We start from the raw sequence: 20,355 nt of genomic DNA, 5'->3' as shown, positions 1-20,355 counted from the left end.
TTTCACTTTCTTGATGGTGTTCTTTGAAGCACAAATGTTCTTAATTTTGATAAAGTCCAAGTTAATCTAATTTTTCTTTTGTTGCTCATACTTTTAGTGGCATACTTAGGGATTCTTAACCCTAAGTTTCCCTCTAAGAGTTTTAAAGTTTTAGCTCTTATTTAGGTCTCTCATCCATTTTGAATTAATTTTTGCATATGGTACGAGGTAAGGACCCAAATTCATTCTTTTGCATTTGGCTACCCAGTTGTTCTAGTATCATTTGTTGAAAAGACTATTCTCTATTGAAAGGTCTTGGCACAGTTGTTGAAAATCATGGTTTTATTTCTCAACTCTGAATTCTATTCCATTTATCTGCATGTGTATTCTTGTGCCAATTTCACAGTCTTGATGAACATTTTTGTAATAAATTTTTAACTCATGAAGTGTAAGTTCTCCTATCTTATTCTTTTCAAGATTTTGTTAGCTTTTCTGGATAACTTACAACTGCATATGAATTTTAGAATGTTTGTCAATTTCTACAAAGAAGTCAGCTACGATTCTGATGTGGACTGCACTGAATCTGTAAATCAATTTGGGGAGTACTGTCACTTCAACAATGTTAAATCTAGCAATCCACGAATATGGGATGTTTTCTATTTACTTAGATCTTAATTTCTTTCAATAATGTTTTGTACTTTTCAGACTGTTTCATACTTCTTGTTAAATTTATTCCCAGGTATTTTAATCTCTCTGCTATTGTAAATGGCATTGTTTTCTTAATTTTCACTTTTGAATTGTTCATAACAAGAAATACAATTGATTTCTGTATACTGATTTTGTATCCTGCAACCCTGCTCAACTTAGTTCTAATAATTTTTTAGTGGCATCCTTAGGATTCTCCACATATAGGCTCATGTCATCTGCCAGAGATAATTTTGCTTTTTTTCTTTCCAATCTTGATGCCTTTTCTATTTCTTGCATAATTACCAAGTTTAGAATTTCCGATACAATGTTGAATAGAAGTGGAGAAAGCAGACAATCTTGTCTTAACTCTAATCTTAGATGTCTCCAAGTCTTTCACCATTAAGTATTTTACCTTTGCATTTTTATAGATATCTTTTATTATGTTGAGAAGCTCCCTTCTAGTCTGTTTTTGAGTGATTTTATCATTTCTGCATCTATTGTAAGGACAATGTGACTTTTGTTTTTATTTCACTGATATGTTACATTAAGTGGTTTGTGAACTTTACACCAACCTTGCATTTCTGGGATAAATAACACTTGGTCATGGTATATAAATCTTTTCACATGCTGTTGAATTTAGCTTGTTAGTATTTTGTTCAGGATTTTGTGTTCATATTCATAAGAGATATACTGGTTTGCAGTTTTCTTGTGACGTCTTTGCTATTAGGGTAATACTAGCTTCATAAGTTGGTAAGTGTTCTCCCTCAATTTTGGGGGGGAGTTTGTGAAGAAATAGTATTAATTCTTCTGTAAATGTTTGGTAGAATTCAGCAGTAAAGTCATATGGGCCTGGGCATCTCTTTGTAGGTAACTTTATGATTAATTCAAATTCAATCTCTGTGCCTGTTATAGGTCTATTCTGATTGTCTATTTCCCAAGTCAGTTTTAGTACTTTTTATTTTTCTAAAAAATTATCAATTTTATCTAAGCTATGTAATTCATTAGTATACAGTTGTTCAAAGTGTTCCTTTATAATCCTTTCAACTTTTGTAAGGTCAGTAGTAATGTTTCCTTTTTCCTTTCTGATTCTAGTACTTTGAATCTTCTCTCTTTTTCTAAGTCAATTTAGCGAAAGGTATGCCAATTTTGTTGATCTTTTCAAAGTACCAGTTTTTGGTTTCCTTAATTTTCTCTATTGCTTTTAATTTTCTCTAGTTCATTCATTTCTACTCCAATTTCATTATATACTCCCTTCTGCTTGCTTTAGATTTACTTTACTCTTCTTTTTCTAGTGACTTAAGGTGGAAGGTTAGGTTATTGATTCCAGAACTTTGCTTTCTATTTTATTTTAATTTCTATTGATTTTAGAAAGAAGAAGGAAGAGGGAGAGAAAAACATCAATTAGTTGCCTCGCATACTCGTCCCAACTGGGAATAAAACCCATAACCTGGTAATATGCCCTGACCAGGAATTGAATCTACCACCTCTTGATATATGGAAATTCTAACCAGGCCACACTGGCCAGAACACTTCTTCTTTCTTAATACAGGCATTTATTGGTAGAAGTTTCCCTCTAAGCACTGCTTTGGTTGTATCCCATAAGTTTCCTTAGGTGGTAACTTCATTTTCATTTATCTCAAAGATTTTCCGATTCCCCTTTTGATTTCTTCTTTGACCCACGGTTTACTCAAAAGTATGTTCTTTAATTTTCACATATTTATGATTTCCCCAAATTTCTTTCTGATTTCTAATTTCTTTACATTGTCATCAGAGAACATCCTTTGTATTATTTTAATCTCTTCACTTATTTATTATTATTTTAATCCTCCCCTGAAGACATTTTTCCCATTGTTTTTCAGAGAGAGTAGGAGGGAGGGAGAGAAAACCATCAATGTGAGAGAGACACATTGATTGTTTGCTTCCCACACATGCCCCAACCAGGGCCAGGGATTGAGCCTGCAACTGAGGTACCTGCCCTTGGCTGGAATCGGGATCCTTTAGCCCTCGGGCCAACACTCTAATAACCACTGAGCGAAACTGGCTAGGGCTATTTTAAAGTTTAATCTTTTTAAATGTATTAGGGTTTGTTCTGTGGCCTAGTAGGCAAAAGTAGGTTCACAGTTGTGAGTACGTGAAACAAAGCTTATTCTTGTATTATGATTGTATTCTTAATTTGTATTATACCTGTAAACCTACTTTTGCCCACCCTGTACATTCTGCTGTTGCTGAGTGGTCTATAGATGTCTGCTGGGTCTACTTGGTTTATACTGTTGTTTCCTTGTTGGCCTTACACCTAGTTGTTTTATCCATTTTTGAAAGTGGAATATTGAAGTCTCCCAACCATTATTGTTGAATTATCTGTTTCTCCCTTTCTCTGCCAGTTTTTGCTTCACGTATTTTGTGCTGTTTATTAAGTACACATAGAACTGTTCTATCTTTCTAGTGAGTTGACTCTTTCATTTGTATAAAATGTCCCTCTTTATCTCTAGTATCATTTTTGTTTTAGTCCACTTTTTTCTGATACTAGTATAGCCACTCCAGCTTTCTTGTGTTTGTTTGCATGATAAATATTTTTTAGTCCTTATAAAACTTTTTTAAAAATATGTTTTTATTGAGAATTATTGATCGGCTACCTCCTACATGCCCCCTACTGGGGATCAGTGCACAACCTGGGCATGTGCCCTTTACCAGGAATCAAACCATGATCTCCTGGTTCATGGGTTGACGCTCAACCACTGAGCCACACTGGTCAGGCTCAGGCAGTTTCTGCTGTCTGTTTTTTCCAGTGTATTAAACATACTTTCCTGCTTTTTTGGTCTATTTGTTTGTTTTGCATGTCATAACTTTTTACTGGAAATTCAATATTTTATATAATGTTTTGTGGCAACTCTGGTTACCTCACACAGGTTTCTTTGTTTTTAGTTGCTTATTTGTTAAGTAATTTGCTGGATTATTTTAAAGAAGACTACTTTCTCATCCTCACACCCCTCCCTGCAGTGTTAAGCCTCTGATGTTGATCCTCAGGGAGGATAGCCTAAATATGCCCACAGCCTCCTTGCCAAGACAGTAGTTTGGCAAGGCTCTGTTTCTTTCCCTGTTAACTCCCAGCTGTTAACCTCCACTAATCATTGCCAGCTGATTACTCTATTGTTCTCAACAATGGTCTCAGGCATAAATTGCTCTACAAAGAAATCCAATCAAATTCATGTTCCTTTAAAGTAGTTCCAGAGGTCAGGTTTTGAAATTTGCTTTGGCCCCAGGAAGACTCCTTCCAGATATCTTATTCCAGTTCTTTCCAGAAAACTAGCTAGCCTGCAATTTAGCCAGTATCTTCTTGAATCTACAAATCTCCTAACTACCTCTGCCTTTCACCATAACCTCCACTATTTTTGAAAATACTCTTAAGTTTGAACGTCTCCAGCTCTACTGCAAATGAAGTCAGTTCCTTCAGGAGAAGAAAAGAACTATCTGTTTTAGGACCCACTTCTTCCCTCCCCCATATCCCCAAGCAAATTCTCTGAATCAGGGCTCTCAAGCTGGGGGTGTGAACAGTACACTTCTCTGAGTGACACCTCCTTTTAGGAGCTGCATATTTGGTGGGGGATAGGCAGTAGCCTGAGGTTTTCTCAGCCTGACTCTCCTGACATGGAACTACCACCTTTATAAAAGGGAAAAGGTAATCTGTTCCCTAGTACTCTCAGTAGCTCTGTGCCCAAGGTAAAACTTCTCTTCCACAAACGGGAACTGGACAAAAAGTAGTCTCCTACCCGTCCACTGCATTCTCCCAGAATTTAAGCCTCAGCAGCAGGTAGCTGGGGGCAAGATGAGAAATTCCGATGTCCTGCTCCTCTCAGTAAGAAAATCTTCCCTCCAACTGGAAGCTCTTCATTAACTGCATGTACTAGGACCACTTCCAGAGGCTTTAAATAATTGTTTTTTAGTTATTTCCCCCAGTTTTACTAGAGAGCTGATCTGCAGAGCTCCTTATGCTGTCAGGTTAGAAGTCACAAAAAGAGTTATTAAGATGATTTTCATGCAAGCCAGGGTTGAGAATAACTGATTAACAATGTGCTGTGTAACATCATCTAATTTATCTGAATCTCTTAACAAACCTACAGGGTAAGAATTACTATTCTCATCCTTTTTATAAGTAAGGTTTCAGGAGGCTCACAGAAGTTGTGACTTGGCCAGGGTTACACACTTAATAGAAAAGAGAGCAAGGACATGATTTTAGGTCTCCTGATTATAAACCCTGTGCTCTACTGTTATGAACTTAATTGTGCCCTCCCCCTCCAATTTATATATTAAAACCCTAACTCTCAATGTGACTATATTTAGATATAGGGCCTTTTAGGGCCCTGATCCAACAGGACTGTTTTCCTTGTAAGAACAGGAAGAAAACACTGTACTCTCTCCCCTTCTCTCTTAGCATGTGCACAGAGAAAGACCATGTGAGGGCACAGGGGGAAGGTGGTCACCTGCAAGTCAGGGAAATAGGCCTTACCAGAAATCAACCCTGTTGGGACCTTGATTTTGGACTTATAGCTTCCAGAACTGTAAGAAAATGAATTTTTTGTTGTTTAAGCCACCCAGTCTGTGGTACTTTTTTATGGCATCCCAAGCCAACTAATACATTTACCCAGAAGTATTTTGACAGATTGGACTGTATTAGACTGAAAGGTAGGTGCAATACAAACAAGATTTTGCAAATAATTCTAAAGAAATCATATTTAAGTGCTGAAAAATGATACAAGGAGCTGGGTTCCTGAAATAGGCAGCATTTTGGCTCCAAAATATCACAAAATAGCATAACAGCAGTGTTGCAATGATGATCTAAGGTCAAGAATCAGAAATTTCAGGTCAAAGGAAGGAGAAAGCCTACAGTAACAAGAAAAGATCAAAAGCCAACTAGACTTAAGTAACTGGAAGCCTGTATTCCACATGGAATTGGAAGGACAAGCAATTAAGAAAAGGCATATTGGGAACACAGTACACATATACTGAGAGAATAAATGATAAAACAAATGGAGTAAAGGTAAAATGAATAATTGGGGAATGTGGATGAAGGGTAAACAGGAGTAGAGGTCTTCTTAAAACTTCTGTAAGCTTGAAATTATTTCAAAATTTTTTAAAAAATCTAAGAGGAAAGGAATGTTCACACAAAAATTATTCACTTGTTTTCTTTTATTAAAGTGACATAAGCAGCAAGTCCAGAGAAGTTGTCTGGACTTGAAGCCCCCCCCCTTTTTTTTAAATATATCTTTATTGATTTCAGAGAGGAATGGAGAGGGAGAAAGAGGGCTAGAAACATCAATGATGAGAGAGTCATTGATCGAGCCCGCAACCGGGCATGTGCCCTGACCGGGAATCGAACCCTGATTGCCTGGATCCTAGGTCGATGCTCAACCACTGAGCCACGCCCAGCTGGGCCCCCATTTTCAATTTTACTTCTCAACACAATGATGTAGGGAAAATACTTAACTTCTGTAAGTCTTGGTTTCCTCATTTTCACAGTGGAGATAGCTTATGAGGGGAAGAGAAGTAACATATGAAAGCATACTTCCACTATCTGGCCCATATATAGCTCACACCTGATAAAATTTTGTTTTGAAGAAATAGCTACAACTAGCTCTAAAACAGGAGCGGGGAATGTCTGGTCTGAGGGCCAAAATCATGTGATCTGGCCATGCAAAGGCAACCACAGGCGGGACTCAAAAATTCAATAAATCTAGGAGCTTTTTTCATAGCTAATTTTAAGTTGGTAATTTTGTATGGCCTATGAATGATGATATAAATATCCAAATGGCCCTTGGCAGAAAAAAGGTTCCCCATCCCTGCTCTAAAAGTTCAAAAAAAGATCTCCTTACTAAAATGATCAAGGATGGCTTCAAAGAGAAGATGATGTTTCAGATAGGTTGTGAAGAATAGATGAGTTTCAGCAATTGAGGTTGAAAGAGAAAGACCCACGAAGCAGAGAGAAGACGACAAAATAAAGACACAGATGTTAGAAAATATAACTGAAGAGGAACAACAGTAAATCCCAAATGACTGGAGCAACTACTCTTCAAAAGGGCAGGTATACTTGAGAAATGCCAGGGCCTCTAGGTTTTTTTCTTTCTTACTTTTTCTGTTAAACTGCAGTATCCAAGAACTCACAAATGACTCCAACACTCTTAACAATTCCTCCCATCCATACAGTGTACTTCTGCCTTTCAAATACTCCTTCCTTTTAAATTATAAAAAGGCCCTGGCCAGTCAGTGTGGCTCAGTTGGTTGGGCGCTGTCCAGTGCACCAAAAGGTTGCCGGTTTGATTCCTGGTCAAGGCACATGCTCAGGTTTCAGGCTTGATTCCCCAGTGGGGGATGTTCAAGAGGCAGCCAACTGATGTTAAGCATCACACTGATATTTCTCTCTCCCTCTCTAAAAATCAGTTAAAAATCTTAAAAAACAACAAAAAAACTCGTTTTTTAAAAAAACCCAAATATGGAAGGGTATAAAGAGAAAAATCAAAGTACACTTCTCCTGGTTTCTAAAGAAAGCCTCATTCAAATTCTCTGTATATCCTTTCAAAAACTGGTTATAGCCCTGGCTGGTGAGGCTCAGTTGGTTGAGTGTCATCCCGTGCACCGAAAGGTCACAGGTTCGATTTCTGGTCAGGGCACCTGCCCAAGACTCGATCCCCCGTTGGGGTGTGTGCTCACATCGATGTTTCTTTCTCTCTCCCCTTTCCTTTCTCTCTAAAGTCAATAAAAACATACTTTTAAAAAAGTATTCAGATGCAAGAGATTTATTTTAAAAACTTATACAAGAATACACATATTCTTTTGGTTTTTATTGTACACTGATGAGATAATTATACATAGAGTTCTGCACTTCAACTTTGGACAAACTTTTCTATATCGATACCTATAGAGCTAAATCATTTTTTAACTAATACAGTAATTAACTAGTATACCATAACCAGACCCTAGACATCACACAATTAAGCTTGTCTCTAACTTTCTAACACAAACAATGCTATAACCAATATTTTTTCATTTATTTGCACACACTGTGCAATTATATCCATGAATGAATTCTAAACAATGGAACCTCAAAGTCAAAAGTATGTACATTTAAAACTTTGATGTTATAAAAGTATCCTCTTACAATACTGCACAAATTTATAGTAATATTGAGTGTGATAGTCAGTTCCCCATGACCACCACCACTAACGCAGGACTGATTCAAACTTTTTCATATTTGACAATATATGTTTAAAAAAGACAAACAAACAGCATCTCATGACAACTATTTTTGTAATACTAAGATATTACATGCTTTTTTCACTCATAAGTTTTTCAGAGACTTCACATGTGATGGCTTTGTCATTCTTATTCCTAACAAACTATGTGCTGTACATTCCTGTGTTTTGAAATTTTGTTTAATTTCTAATACAGTAAATATTAACAGATACAAAACAATAACATAAAAGTTCTTTGGGGTCCTCAATAAGAGTGTAAAGAAGTTCTGAAGCCAAAAAATTTGAGAACCCCTGGTCCAAATAATTTTTTCTGTCTGGTTAAAAGAGTCCCCTGATGTATTCAGATAAGCAGTCAAAAGAAAACAACATGTTTACAATGTTTCATTCAAGAATTAAATATGTATTTCCATTTACCTTTTTGGTTACAATAAATGTGAAGTTTCCTTCTATTCTAAATCCTTCAATTATACTCTAATTGGTTACTGTCTGTATACAGGAAAATTACTCATTACTATATATTAATTTTAAGCCAGCCATTGAATTAAATCAGCTACTGAATTGTTTCTAATACTTTCAGCTGATAATTTAAGATTTACTACCTCTAAAAAATTGTAACTTATGCCTTTTCCATTTTAAAGTTTGTATCCCATTTCACTTTCCTTCCAAAAATATTACTAGTACTTCAGGAACAATGTTAAGCAACAAAGGTTAGAGTTGGCATTTTTATTTCATTTCTAATTTTGATCTATGTCCAGTATTTTGCCATTAAACATGATATTGGGTTTTTTTAAAAGGCCAGGTTTATTGAGGTATAATTTACATACAGTAAAATTTACCATTTAAGTAAACACCACCACAATTAAGATAAAGAACACTTTCTTCACTACAAAGCATTCTGTCAGATCTCTTTCTAGTAAATCTAGTCCCTCAAGCCCCAGGCAATCACTATGTATTTCCTGTCCTTATAGTTTTACATTTTCCAGAATGTGAAATAAATGGGATCATATAGTATGCAGCCTTTTAAGTGTGGCTTCTTTCACTATTAACTAATTTAAGATTCATCTATGTTGTTGCATCTATCAGTAATTCATTAATTTTTTGGCTGAACTGTTTTCCACAATTAGTTTATTCACCATTTACTAGACATTTAGGTTGTGTGCAGTTTTGGGTGATTATGAATAAGTCACTATAAACATTTGCACACGGTTTTTGTGTGAACAAACATTTTCATCCTTCTGGGTGAAGACCTAGGAGTGAGACTGCTGGGTCTATAGTAAGTATATGTTTAACTTTATAAGAAATTGTCAAACTATTTTCCAAAGTGCTTGCAGCATCATGCATTCCTACCAGCAATGAATGAGATCTCCATGTTGCAGTGCTGTTTTGAGATACTCTCTTTAAAATATATATATAAATAAGTACCTACTTTACTAAAATTTTTAAAACCGGAAATGTGTGTTGAATTATATCAAATGCCTTTTTGCCAGTTATTAAAATGATCAGTTTATCTCCTTTGACCTATTAAATATAATGAGCTATTAATAGATTTCTTCATACTGAACGACTCTTGATTCTTGGAATTAACACACTTGGTCATGGAGTATCATGCTTTTTAATTCTGTTAATATTTTCTTAAATATTTCTATACCAGTATCCATAAATGAGATTGACTGATTATATAAATACCCTCCACTCCCCTCCTCTTTGGGAGGGGAAGGTGTATTATATTTGCCACATTGAGAGCTTTTTGAAAAATGTATGGGTATGATTCCAATTATATGACACTTTGGAAGAGGTAAAACTATGGAGACAGTTAAAAGATCATCAGTTCTTTGCAAGAGGTATGAAGAGTGGGAGGGATAAATAGCAAAGCACAGAGGACGTTTACAGCAGCGAAACTACTCTGTATGATAGTATAATGACTGATATATGTCATTATACATTTGTAAAAACCCATAGAACATACAACACCAAGAATAAACCCTAATGTAAACTATGGACTTTGGGTAACAATGACGTGCCAGTGTTGATTCAATTATAACAAATGTACCACTCTGATACAAACGTTGGTAGGAGAGACTGTGCATTTGGGGGTACAGGTAGATGGGAACTCTGCACTTTCCATTCAATTTTGCTGTGAACCTAAAACTCTTCCAAGAAATAAAATCTATATTTAAAATATAAGAATGAGCTCTAAGAAATTTAAAATATAGAAATTAAAATTTCATTTGAAGGGTTGGAAGATAACACTGAGGAAATCTCTCTGGCAACAGAACAAAAAGACTGAGAGAGAAAATAGGAAGGAAAAGAAAATTAAAAGAACCACCTTAGAATCCCAATACCCAAATTCCAATGGAGAAAACAAAATACTGATGAGGAAGAGATTATCAAAGGAACAATGGATATTCTAAACAAACTTAAGAGTATCTGTTTAATAAAAGACAATAAGGACAAAATTAACAGAAATATGACAGGTTTAGAGAAAATATTTTCCAAGTCCCAAAACAACAGTCCATTCCAATCTAATCTCCACAAGGAACTTCAACCAACTAAAAACAAAGACAGGAAACCCAAAGAAAAGATAGACAAAGGACAAAATAGACAATTACCAAAAGGATCCAAAAGATGCTCAAACTCATTAGCAAACAATGTAAACTGAAAAAATGAGATACCACTTTACAACTATCCCACATAGAAAGTTGGATAAAACCAAGTACTGGCAAAGATGTGAACAAACAAGAACCTTCCTGCACTGCTAGTAAGCACATAAACTAGCTCTATTCTATGATCCAGGAATCCCACTCCTGGGTATAGTATATCCCAAAGGACTTCTCACACAGATCCATAAGAATGACAAGTAAAAGTATATTTACCAATGTATTTGTGATGCCAGAAAGGCAATTCATGTTTCAATCAATTATTAGGGAATAAAAAGTAAAATGAGGTAGATGTACACTATGGAATTCTACATTACATACAACTATATATACATGCAAAACAGGAAGGTCTGCAAAACAATGCTGTTAAAAAAGTAAAATAGAGATCAAGTCTATAACACAATACAACTGACCTTTGAACAACACAAATTTGAAACGTATAGGTCCACTTACACTAATAATTTTTTACCAATAAATACCAATACTGTTTTTGACCCACGGTTGGGAGTTTGCAGATGCAGAGAGCCAACCGTATGCACTGATCTATGACACTTTATATTGGGGATTTGAGCAACAGTGGATTTTGGTATCCACAGGGAAGGGAGGAGGTCCTAGAACCAATCCCCCAAGGATACCAAGGGACAATTAAGTTTTGGGAGTCAAAGTTATACCTGGATTTTGTCCTGCATGGTGTTGTTGCTCCAACCAAGCTGCTAAAGGGTCAACTGTACAATCATGTACCACTTAACAATGAGGACATGTTCTGAGAAATGTGATATTGACTCATCTTGTGCAAACATCATGGAGTGCACTTACACAAACCTACATGGTATAGCCTACCATTTAATTGCATATGCTATAGTTTTATATGATTGGCAGCGCAGTATGTTTATCTACACAAGCATTACCACAAACACGTAGGCTAAGATGTCATAGGACTAATGTCATGATGTCACTAGTCGACAGGAATTTTTCAGCTCCGTTATCTTATGGGACCACCGTAGTATATGTGGTCCATCGTTGACTGAAATGTCATTAAGTGGTATATGACTGCACATAAACTAAATACACACATACCCTCTACATATTTTACAATAATTCATATACAATCCAGGAACTAGCAATCACAATGGAGTGGGTGCTTGCTGAAAAAGGTAATGGAAGTAGGGCTCAGAAATGAAAGAGAAAAATTTAAAGGAGCTTGTATGGTCTGTTGATAGGTGTCAAGAACTGAGAAGAATAATTCTAAGACTTATTTTGCCAAAAGTCAAATAATAATAAAAGAAATTTCCCAGAACAGACATGAATTCCGAGCTTGTAAGGGTCCATAGAGTGCCCTTAAATGAAACAAGACCCACATCTAGGCACATCATTATGGAATTCAGGGGTTAAAAGTAATATCCTAAAAGCTTCTAGAGACTGGAGGAATAACAGGGAAGGTCATATAAAAAAGAAGAATCAGAATGGCTTTGGATTTCAACAGCAACACTAGAATGCAGAAAACAATAGAGTTATGACTTCCATAATTTCTAAGCCTAGAATTTTATACTCAAATAATTGATAATGTTAAGGTAAAATAAGGATTTTTTTCAATTGTGGAAGCTTTCGGAAAGTCTTTACTTCCCAGGTACTCTTTCTCAGAAAGCTAAGAAAATATGGGAAATAAAAAATCCAATATAGGAAAGGGGCAAAGAGAATTTTAAGGATGACATAAAAAGAAACTCCAGGATAACAACTATGAAGTAGGCCTAGAAAGTAACCAGTCCAGACTGCATTAACAGAATAGAGGCTTGCAGGACAACTGTCCCAGGAAATGAAGGGGTGGGGTAATAACTCCTGGAAAAATAAAAATTGGTTAAGTGAATAAATGACACAATACACTACATGACTCAGCTGTGCATACTGAAAGTTGTAATACTGTAAACACACTAAATATTTACTTAATAAACACCTGCAATAACTATATTGGGAGGACAGTACAGGCAGTGTGGAGATGTGGAGAAAAGTTATTAAATAATGTCCAACACTGCTTTATCAAGAAATAGCAAGAGAACCAAGTTATTTATAAATATGAAACAGCTAAAAGAAAGAAAATGTTAGCCTCTAATGTGCAGAGGCTGGGAAAGCTGACAATTGTTTTTAGGTATTATTCTAATTTTTTAAATTATTTTTTAATAACAATAAAGCAGGGAACATGAACAGCTTTCAGCTTTCAGTAAATTAAATCTTCACAAAATTATTTCTTGATGCTAAACAAACTATGTCTAGTTTGTTCTGCTGGAGACACTGAACTGCAAACCAAAACAAAAAACAAAATCAAGCTTTAATGATTGATGGGAACATAGTCCAAATAACCCTGTGTCTGAATCCAAGCTCCACCACTTACTCCGTGAAGCAGGGCAAGTTACCTAACCATCCTGTACACATAACCACCTCCTCAAAGTGGTTTTGCAAGGATAATTAAGTGAAAGTACCTGATGTAGTGTCTGACCCATCAATAGACGTTAAAACTTTCTGCTTGTCTCTGTTCCATAGCTACAAACCCACATTCTGACCCCAAGCTGCTTTGTTGGTCAGAGTATAGAAACTCATGGACAACTCAGCATATATTCCTCCTCACACTGGAAAATCAATGATGATGAGTAAGCAGACTTATCTTTGTATATGACGGGCAGCATTATTCTTGTTATGTGGAGGAGATTATCCCCATTATCCACATTGTGGATTATTGCCTGCTTTCAAGAACTGTCCCAATTACTCTACTACACTAGGTCAGAACCATTTTTGTCACTTAGGTCTGTTTTATAGAGTTGGAAAATCTTTTTTTAAAAAAAGAACTGTACTGTTTGTGATCAGTCTTCATCCCTGCTCTTTCACTGCAGGGCCTCAACATTTTCTAATGCAGGCCCTATCTGACCCCTCTTTGACCTGGGGCCACCTCCTACTTACTACAGCAAAAAGAGAGTAAAATCAGCCCCAATCAGCTAATTAAAGTGTTTACCATTTCCAATGTTTTCTTCCATTATCACTGAATTCATACCTGGCAAAGTACAGAGATTTTAAAACAAAGAGAGTAATAGGGAATTATCTTTATCACTAGGGTCAGTCATCTTTACTTGCATGGCCAAAAGTCTTAATGGATTTTCTACAAAGTTTCCATACACACTTCTAAAAACAATCTGACAGATGTAAAAACACAAACATCAGAAATCATCAAGATTTTATCATTAATTCAACAAACACTAAGCTAAAATACTGTAAATTAAAAAAATAAGATACAATCTCTACTTTCAAATGAAAGGGAAAAGATAAAAACAAAACTGAGAGCAACAGGGAACAAAGAAATAGTCCAGGAGTCAATTGAGAGCAATTCCAGACTATATGGTATAATTTATAACACAGTTGAGGCTAAGGAAAATTACAAAAATTGGACCCAGTTCTAAGCCTCCCAACAGCCAAAATGTAAAGTGAAACAGGATGGCTTACAAAACACAAATGATCTAATAAAAGCGGTCGTTTAAAAAAAAATTTTTTTTTTAAAAAAGCAAAACTAGAAAAGTAAAAGGCCTATCACTGGGTTGTTGTTGTTTTTTTTTTAATTGTCTCTAAGGTCTCTACTTTATAAAAATTGATAAATAAAATACAAATAATGTCTTGGACAGCAATGAAGATTTTTTTTCACGGTGCCTTTTCTTAAGTACCAATCCTAGATAAAAGTCTCAGTGCATTATTAACTCGTAGTTCTGTGAAGAAACGTCTATAAAGACCTAAAGTAACATAGTGCAAGTATACTGACTTCAGGTGAGGCATTTATTTGTTGTTTAGTTTATTCTAAGTTTTTATAAACGTGTTTTGTTTCCCTACTAGACTGTAAACTCAAGGATGATGTTGTTTGATTCTATTTGAACTTCCTTTGCTATTCAGTAAAGTACAGTTTCTGCTCAATTAAGACAACAGATAAAATGTCATGTAGTATTTATGTTCGATATTTGTTAGTCTTCCCCACTACACTATAAATTCCATGTGGACAAAAACAGTGTCGTGATCATGTCTATATCCCCAGTCTTAGGACACCTGATCACTCCATAAGTATTCACTGAATGAATGGATTAAATAAAGAAAACACAACTAAGAAGAGAAGAGCAATAATTCTTAAAATGGCAGAAACTTTGGGTTCTAAGGCCGGTTCCAACAGGAGCTGGATGACCTTACCTAAATTACTTAACTTCTCTGACCTTCAAAGCTTTCATCTGTAGAATAGGAAAAATTAGTATCTACTTCAGAGTTACCGTGTTAAATGTTTTAATATACATAAAGTATTTAGCACAATACCTGGAAAGGACCTCAATAAATGCTAATTCCTTTACTTTCGCTCATGTCCTCCAACTTAAAATCAGGTATTACACATAAAACAGTCCCTTCCAAGAATAAAGTACTACAGTAAAAATACAGTTCATTCTCACTTTCCTTTGAAAAGTTAAAATTTCATCTCTTCAATTTTTAAAATGGAGGGGGGATAACTTGTGAATTACTTCCAAAATATTACAAATGCAAGAACAAGTTAAGGAAAAAACAATGTCAAGAATGAGATTTGAAGCAACAAGAGGGAGGAAAAAGTCATTCATCTACTGCTAAGAAACAGAGATTTTGAAGAAACTTTTTAAAGAAAAAGGATTGAAAAAGTTAGCAATATTATTTAATAGTTTTAGAAAAATGCTTCAAAATTGTTTATTCTAAATTTAAACCTTAAAAATCAATTATTGTGGCATCTTCCACTTAAAAGTGGAACATTAAATACTTTCATTGGAACCTGAAACATTCCTTCACGACGACTTCCCTGACTCCAGTAATCCTTCAGTTTTCTCCCATTTTGAGCTTAATACTCCGCTGTTTCCCGGGAATCACCACTTACACACTCTGTGTGCAGACGAAGTTCTGTCATTCCTATAATTACCACACCCCTGTCAGCCACTACAGGCCCATGTTGTTATGACATCGGTAAACTGCAGTCGTCGGTCTCCACCCTTGTCCCCCACCTCCTGTACCTCCCTCCAAACCAGCGGCTCCCGCTTGGGCTGTAACTTCTGAATCCCGAGACGGTCCCTTCCCGCGAAGGTTAAGATTTTTAAACGTCCCCCACCCCTCCCAGCCTCTGTCACAGCTCCCCGCGCAGGCCACCCCCGCCCGCTCGCGCCCGGCCGCGGCGCACGCTCCGCGCTCGCCTCCTCTCCGCCCCAACGTCTCGGCGCCCCGCAGTCCCCGGCGCCGCTTCCAGCCCCGCCGCCGCCCCGCCCCAACCGGCGTTCCCCATGGCGATCACACCAGTGCTCCCCACCCCCACCCTCCACTCCGCCGGGCGTGCGGCCGTTAACAGTGCCGGGCCCGTGACGCACAGACGCGCAGCGAGCTCCTGGGCCCAGGAAACCCAGCTCGAGCACGGCCGGCGCCCGCCCTCAGCCCAAGACCTCGCCCGAGACCTCTCCCGGGTCCCGCCGAACTGCCGGATCCGCCGGCGGGAGGGGGAGGGGCCGGGACCGCAGGGGACCCCAGCACTCACCAGGCTAACGGCAACCGACGTCGGTGCCACTGTTGGGGTGAGCCGTTTGCTCACTCGCCGGCCCGCCGTACCTAGCGCGCACACACAGCCTCGAAGAGCCGGCTCGCACCCGGGCGGTGCTCACCAGGCCTCACTCTCCGCCGCCGCGCACCAGCAGCAAGACCCAGCTCAGCCGGCGTTCGCAGTGCGTCTGCGCATAGGGGCCGGACCGCGCGCCTGCGCACGCCCCTCCGCTGCCTTGCTGCAGAGGCTGCCGGGAGTTGTAGTCTTTCCGAGGCCTTTCACTGGAAGCCCTAGCGGTTAGCCCCGAGCCAGTGGAAGAGTCCGAGGCCGGAAGACGGAGTCGCTGCGAAGGCTGCAGTCAATGGCAAAGGCTGCAGAGTCGTGGTGGGGTGACAACTAAACGGTGCTTCTTAGGTTGAATTGCAAGGTTAAGTCCACAAACCTATCTTCGAAGCTCTTCCAGGCGGATCGGTCTTCGCTCACCTCTATCCGTATCTAGCCCCTAGCACAGTTGGTATCAAGTACACGTTTCTTGAATGCAGGATGGGATGAATGAAGTGTGAGGGAGTATAACGAAAGTGTTAAAAGTCGGTGCCTCGAGTCTCAGGCATTCACGTGCAGCATGCTTGAGGAAGCTTCTGGTTATTTCTTTTTTTAGCTCTCTCCCATCCCCTTTGTATTTTGTATGAGGGTTATAAAAAATCATTAAGAAATTAAACGAAACACAGAATCTTGCTTGACTCTCAATCAGTGCCCTCAAACGAAAATTTGAGGCAACTAACTGTTACTGTTAAATTGGATGGAATATTTTTGGTGAATTCTTTTTGAGCAGTGGCTTCGAGCGAAGAAAGACTGAAGCCAGACGAGCAGAGATCAAGAAATAGAAAGTCTCACGTGTGACATGGTTTATCATATCGATTTAAAACACCCACTAAGAAGCAAGATGAAAGAGATGGGATAGCTTAATACATTCATAAGTGTGGGAAAGAGGATCACATTACCTGAATCCTAGGCTATACAATGCTCATTTGTCCTGGATCTCTCTCTGCAGCATCAGTATTCAACATTGATTGTGTGTTTTCTAAGATCAGAGTTGAATTTGAGTTAGAGGCCTAGGGAAAGGGAAGGTATTCTGAGAGGCTTAGGGGCAAGCATGCCTGACCACAGTAAATCTGAGGACAGATCACTTTATTCCATTCAGGAGCTAAGATTATTCAGAGGTGGACTTTAGTCTTTGTGAAAACTAGTTTATTTCCAGTTCATCCTTAATCCTAACTAGGGTATCCTATCTCTTGAGGATTCCAACTGTAAAAATAATATAAACAGAGTCACTTTAAAATGGAGCCGGAGGTGCCATCCCAGAGGAACAGCCTTACACATCTTATGCCTCAAACTTAAAGCAGGGCAAAATAACCTTTGGATTGGGCCTAAGGCAACACTGTGTCCCAAAGAACTGGTTGCAAAGATAAAGAAAAAGCAGATATTATTTCACCAGAGTGATGAATACTATACTGAAATTTTTTAAAACTGTGTGGAATTAGCATCACTATTGTTATTTGCACCAATACAAATGACTTCTTTTTCTTGGTGTAATTGTTCCCCTTTCTCATAAATATCCCTTGCCTTAGTCTCTAATTGGAAGACTATTTGGGTTTCTTTCTGAATCAGTGATTCCTGAATAGCTATTCTTTGATCTCAAATAAATGCTTGTTGCCTCTTACTTTGAAAGGCCTTTTATTTTTAGGTTAACAAAACCGAAAGTCTGGCATATTTAGTAGGGCCTCTCTTCCTCAGTCAGGCCTCTTAAGCCTGATGAGAAACAGCCAAAAGCTTTATCTAGCCACTGCTTTCAGAATTAGCAATCACCTCAGGTGGAAAAGTTATGGCAAATGCCTGGCTCATCCCTTATGGCTCCCTTTTCTTCCAAATCCTAGACCCATAAATTCTCACTGCCATGGTAGCCGTTCACTGCCTTAATCTTCTTTATATTTGTCCAGTTTTCAATGGTGGGAGGATTTGTTCAAGACAACAGCAGTTGGCCATTATCAAAACAGAATTCCTATATATATGTTGCTTTTATTAAAATGTTATCATATCATACCTGGTATTTTATTAGCTAATGTCTCTGACTATATCTTTTGTATTTTGAGAAATTTAAAAACTATAAAACAATAGTTTTGCTATTATAAACAATGATGCTATGAACATTCATGTACATATCTTCATGTATACAGGGAATGTGCTAGATACTAGGACACTGCATCTTTAATTTTACTTGAGATGGTAGACAGAATTCTAAAATGCTCCCATAGTCTTTGCCTACTTGGTGTTGCTCTGTATAATCCCTACCCCTGTAATGTGGGTAGAACATTTGACTTTAGCCAATAGAATGTGGCAACAATGATATGATGCCACTCCCATGATCACATTTCATATGTAAGTTTTTTAACAGCCTGGAGCTTGCCCTAAAGAAGTGAGCTGTCATGTTGTGAACTGCCTACAGAGAGGGTCACATGGCTGAAAACTATGAATGGTCTCTAGGACCTGAGTATAGCTCCAGGTGATAGCCAGTAAGAAGCTAGCGCCCTCAGTCCTACTCACAAGGAAATAAATTCTGCCAACAACCTAAGAGAGCTTGAAAGTAGACGCTCCCTAGTCAAGCCTCCAGATGAAATGATGGCTTGACTTATACCTTGATTGCAGCTTGTGAGACCCTGAAGAGAGGAACCAGCTAAGCTCTACCTTGACTCCTGGCCTGAAGACACTGTGAGATAATAGGTATGTTAGGTCACTAGGTTTCAACAGCAAGAGAAAACTAATGTACTAGATATTGTTGGATTATTTCACAGTGATTGTACCAATTTATACTCCATAAGCAATGTATAAGATTCTTTTTTCTAAACATTCTTGATAATATTTGGAAATGGCTGACATTTTTTATTTTTGCCAATCTGATGTGTGTGAAAATAATATATAATAATCACACATGTTATTTAACTTAAAAACATGAAAAATTGGTACTTACTTGAAATTATGTATTGTTACATTTCTGTTGCATAAATGCTATTAAACAAAATAGCAATAGAACTAGTTAAAAATGGCAACTAGTAATAATTAATAGAAGGATTAACCAAGCAAATAATATGTGTGAGAAAATATAACAATATTTTTATGTTTCTATACTAATTTTTAAAGGAGAATGTAAATACAATAGAACTAATTAAACATACTACCTATATTAAATTAAAGAATGCAGCCCTGGCCAGTTTGGCTCACGGGTTAGAGCGTCGGCTTGCAAACAGAAGGGTCCCGGGTTCGATTCTGGCAAAGGGCAAGCACCTCAGTTGCAGGCTCGATCCCCAGCCCTGGGGAGGGCTCGTTCGGGAGGCAACCAATCGATGTGTCTCTCTCACATCAATGTTTCTCTCTCTCTCCCTGTCTCCCTGTTCCACTCTCTCTGAAAAGCAATAAAAAAATATCCTCAGGCGAGGATAAAAAAAAAAGAATGCCGTGATATGTTTCTGTCCCATGATACAGTGGGATATTTTTATTCTTTTTTTCATTAATACTCCTCTGAACTGCCTGGAGCCTTTAGGACATCTTTCTTTTCTTCAATGTAATGGTGAAACTACATACAATCAAGTATAAAATTAATTTTTACTTACAGCTCTGTTATTCTGCCTACATTGACTGTTATTGTTGGTACAAATGATGTCAAACTAAATATTCTCTCAACAACACTGTTTGGCCATAGGTTTTATTTACTAGCATAGCAGATTTTTAAACTTACTGGAATTCATTTCCAACTCTCTAAAATGTCCACCCATTTTTGTATCTAAGATTTACTTTCGTAAACCAACTGCTTGTCAATCAGGGTCCTTAGCATCTATAAATTAACCATGCAGGCTCTCCTTATCTAAAATGCCCATCATTTTTAAAACACTCTGAAGCACATTGTATGTCATGTTAAGTTAAACCTCTCTTCCCCAGGGAAAATGGTTTTAAAGAATAGAGGTTATTTGGCCTTGGCTCATTTGGAGTGCTATCCTGTATACCAAAAGGTTGTGGGTTCGATTCCCAGTCAGGGCACATGCCTACATTTCAGGTTAGATCCCCTGTCGGGGTGCGTATTGGAGGCAACTGATTGATGTTTGTCTCTCACATCGATGTTTCTCTCTCCCCCTTCCTCTCTCTCTAAAATCAATGAAAACATATCCTTTGGTAAGGA

General features: G+C 37.7%; 1 protein-coding gene across 1 annotated transcript in view; it reads right to left on the bottom strand.

Moving 5' to 3' along the window:
* Window positions 1–16,322, bottom strand: part of KPNA1 (karyopherin subunit alpha 1) — a 55,843-nt gene extending 39,521 nt beyond the window's left edge. Inside the window, exon 1 of the mRNA XM_081137596.1 lies at window positions 16,125–16,322. The gene's annotated coding sequence lies outside the window, so the exon portion shown is untranslated. The remainder of the gene's footprint in view (window positions 1–16,124) is intronic.
* Between the last annotated feature and the right edge of the window lie 4,033 nt (window positions 16,323–20,355).

Source organism: Miniopterus schreibersii (genome assembly GCF_964146895.1).
Source record: "Miniopterus schreibersii genome assembly, chromosome: 5".
Taxonomy (NCBI): Eukaryota; Metazoa; Chordata; class Mammalia; order Chiroptera; family Miniopteridae; genus Miniopterus; species Miniopterus schreibersii.
This window is presented reverse-complemented; position numbering and strand designations above follow the sequence as displayed.